Raw genomic sequence first — 4409 nt, 5'->3', positions numbered from 1 at the left:
TTTACTGAAGTGGTTTCATTTTTAATTCATCTTTATGAAGATTTAGAATTCATTCCTTGTGTTTAAAGGGAATGTTTGAGAAATAAAACATTTGTGTACAAAATGCTAACTTGTGTGTGTTTTTTGAACATGACTTGTAAAATGCAGGAACTTTGATAAAGTATTGGTTTGTGTAGAATAAATGGCTTAATTTCATTTTCTGTCACCTGGTTTATAGAAAGTAGCAGAATATAAACTATATAAAGTGATATGGCGTCTTTGTCCAATGTTATTGTTCTGTTGATAATGACAATGAGAAGAGTAGCTTTTGGGGTCTTCATCTCAAATTAGCACAACTGTTCCATCACCATAGAAAATATATCACCTTTGCTGAACTGTCTTGAATATTATTATTTTGCACTTACATAGCGCCTTTCATCTCTTGAATTCTCAAAATGCTTTATGAACACGTTTAAGGAAAGTGATTCAAGTCATGTCCAGCTGTTGATGAGTGTGCATTTAGGAAGTGGAGAAGGTATCTTTCTAAGACTGCTTTCTACCTATTGGGAGTGAGGCTACCTAAGGAATGCTACTAGAATCAGCCAGTCTTTGGGCTCTTCCATGTCATAAGCCACTAAACAATGTGTTCAATATATACCTGCTGAGCACCTACTGTGCACCAGCCACTGTGCTCAGTGTATGGGATGCAAAGGTGCCTTTGCCCTGGCCCTTAATGCAGTATAATGGGGAAGGTGCGAGACACCTCGGTGCATGTTACGTATTCCGGGGTATGATACACCATTGCAGCAGCTGAAATGTCTGCTTGGTTTTGCATTTAGTAATTAGATGAATTGGTGTATTAGGGGTCAAGCATAGACTGAAATGCCATTAAGTTCTAGACGAACCAAGCATTTAGGCAATAATTAGTGTTACTTGGCAAGTACTTTAAGTATATTTTTAGCTTTTCCTAATTTCCTGGCTTTTGTCCTTTTCTACCCATGGCTGTTTTGTTTTGTCTCCCTATGCTAGCCCTTCTGTGAACTCTTAAGGGGACCTAAGATTCTGCAGCAGCACATGCGTGGGAGACTGCCACTGTAAGTAAAATCGCATGGGGACTAGGAGGTTTGTTCCTTGACCTGCTAACATCCAGGATCCCTGTTTTGAAAGTTACATGAGAAACAGTTTGTAATTGGCTGACTTACAAAATCATTGAGCATTAGTTGACTCTCCAGGAAGAATTTGTAACTTATGTTCCTTGTATAAAATAACTTTATGACAACAGGTCAGTATGTACTAAAACACGATTTCCAAAGTCATCTTTCTAAGAAGTTTTTGCAACTTTAAATCTTGCTGTTCTCTATAGTTTCTGACAGATGGCCTTCAGTAATTAGTAATCATGAAAATGAACACAATTAGATTTCAAAGCCAAAATTTGATTTTAAATCAGTCTTAGGGGAATTTAGTTATATTTTTTCACTTCAAGTACTTCTAGAACTTCAGTTTGCTTGGGCCCATGTTTTTATGGAAACTCAATGCTTTGCAGACAGAGGCACTGTGGAGCAAAAGAGACTACTAGCCACCTTAAGTGACTTTTTACTGATGCAAATAGTTTGAGGACAGAGATGAAGGAAATACTGAAGGCTACGACCTTCATAGTTTGGACCAAATAGAGGCTCACAGATATTTGCATTATTTTATATGCTTGTTGAATAATGAAAGCATTTTGTGACACGTGAAAGACGCTATGTGAAGTTTATCTTTCAAAAACTTCCTTTTGCACTTTCTTTTGGTGTTTCTTAAAGCCAAACTTAAACAGGAAGAAATTAATGTTCTTAAGGGAACAGTGGGTGGGTCTTTCTGGGGGCTCTTGTTGGTTTTTCTGTAAGCCCTCTAATGGAATTGATCTCTTTGGCTGTTCAATTTTTTTCATATTGTATTTTTAAAATTTGTTGTATGGTGCCATGTGAGCATCACGTACCACCAAATGAATAAAACTTATTAATCTAAAGTCTTTAGACCAGTTTTTGATTGTAGTTGACTCTGTTTCTGCCGTACTACACATCGTGCTACACTCCGTTGTGGTTGGGCCATTTTAATACCTCTTTGGGTTGTTTTTCCAAACAAGGGAACTTAATGTTGAAAAACCAAATAAGAAACAAAAAATTGCAGCCACATAGGTTTCTGATGCCTTTTAAGTCACAAAAGGTTAAAAGGAGCAGAAACTACGATTATCACAGAGCTTCTCAACCATGGCATTATCGACATTTGGGCCAGATAAATCTTCACTGGGGGGTGCTATCTTGGGCATCAGCAGCATCACTGATGTCCACCCACTAGATGCCAGTAGCACCCCCACACCAGCTGTGACAACCAAACATGGCTCAGATACTGTCTGGAGGGCAAAATGGAGACGATGGTTTAAGCAGGACTCACACAGGATGGGTAAAATTAGAGCATATCATTTAGTCAGTTGTTGCCTAGGAAGTAACTAGAAATACTATTTCACAAATACTTACGACACACCTTGAGTAAAGCTCTGCATCAGCCCGGGGAAAGCAAGCTGAAAACGTGTTCATCGCTGTCCGTCCTCGCGCCCGAGCCAGCGGAGCCAGCGTGCAGGACAGAGGCCATTTCTCCTTAGAAAGGAGAGGAAGCCACAGAACGAAATGATTTGCAAGGCAGTCAAGGGGTTCTACAGGCAGGAGAGAGTGAGTAAAGTGTGGGCCAGGGGCATTTCTATGTTCATGCTGGAAAAAAAAGTTTTAAAAATTATTTTTAAATTAATTGATTTGAGTGAGGAAGGGAAAGCTAGGAACATAAGTGATGAGAGACAATGAGAGAATCATTAATTGGCTGCCTCCTACATGCTCCCTACTGGGATCGAGCCCGCAACCCTTGACCGGACCCTTGAACCTGGGACCCTTGAGCCTGCAGGCCAACGCTCTATCCACTGAGCCAAACCAGCTAGTGCTAAGAATTTATTCTTTAATAGTTATTTTATGATCCAAAAAGATTATAAAGGACATGCTTTCATGTCATATGGACAAATAGCCTTTTTAATGGCCTAGTATTACAATTTTTTAGGAGATTTTTAACATGTTAGTGAAACTTTGGAGGGGATTTGGTCTGAAATATTATAAAATTTGTGTTAGGAATATATAAATAGGTTTAAGTTGTTAATTATTTTTATATCTAACTCCCCCCCACCCCCAATTTGGCTAAATTTGTTTTTTAAATAGTGTAATTTCATGAAATAATTTATCACTGTTACTGTAGACTAGGAATTTGGGATTAGACAGAAGGAGGCTGATGAGCAAAAGTAGATAGTTGCTTGAGTGAGTTTTTGATGAGGTAGGTAGAGGTGGGAGTCAGGATGCATATGGAGGGATTTTTTCTTTTTTTTTTTACAAATATCTGTCCCTGAGTCCGTAAAGAAGATAACGTGGGATGTAGGCATGAAAATTTTGCCTAAGTATATGTCAGAGAATATAAAAATATAAAAGTTAGTGCTACGTTAGGAGCAAGTAGACCCAAATGAATCAGACATGTACAGAAAATTCAAACCAAGCAAAGTGAAAATTGGTAGACAGCTGGTGTCTACAGTATGTAACGTGTGTAACGTGTAATGTGCGGCTGGATGCTTTGTACAGTTTTGTCACAAAGTACAGAATCTACTTTGCACATTTGGGAAGGAAGTCTCTTAGCACAGCGTGATCAAGGAAGAACTGTTCATGTGCCAGTGTCTAGGTCATTGCCACTCAAAGGTGGTCTGGCCATCGGCAGCAGCAAAGTTCTTGGAGCTTTTAAAATAGGTAGCGTTCCAGGCCTACTGAAGAAGGATCTGCGTTTCAGTATATGCTCATATTTACAAGTGCATGGAAGTTTGAGAAGTTGATAGTCTAGGCGCAGCTCCATCCTCTGCAGTGTGGCAGTGACACAGTAATAAAAGGTTCAGAGCCCTGGCTGGTGCGCCTGCTTGCACGTTGTCCCATGCACAGGAAGGTCGCCAGTTGGATTCCCAGTCAGGGCACACACCTAGGCTGCAGGTTCGATCCCCAGTTGAGGCACATGTGGATGGCAACCGATTAATGTTTCTCATATTGATGTTTCTTCCCCTTCTCTCTAAAATCAATAAAAACATTGGAAATAATAATAAAAGGTACAGAAGTACCACTCCAGCTGGGTGGCTCGGTTGGAGTATCGTGCTCTACACCAAAAAGGTTATGGGTTCGATCCCCAATCGAGGCATGTACAGGAGGCAACCAATTGATGCTCCTTTCTCTCTCTCTCTTCCCTTCTCCCCTCCCTCTTTTTCTCAAGTCAATAATAACATCTTCACATGGAGGTACCTACTTAAGCATAGATACAGATAGCCAAGAGGTGGCCAGTACTGCTAGGATGGTACTTTGCTGAAACCTAGGTGAGATCAA

Source organism: Myotis davidii, unplaced genomic scaffold (genome assembly GCF_000327345.1).
Source record: "Myotis davidii unplaced genomic scaffold, ASM32734v1 scaffold221, whole genome shotgun sequence".
NCBI classification, from domain to species: Eukaryota; Metazoa; Chordata; class Mammalia; order Chiroptera; family Vespertilionidae; genus Myotis; species Myotis davidii.
This window is presented reverse-complemented; position numbering follows the sequence as displayed.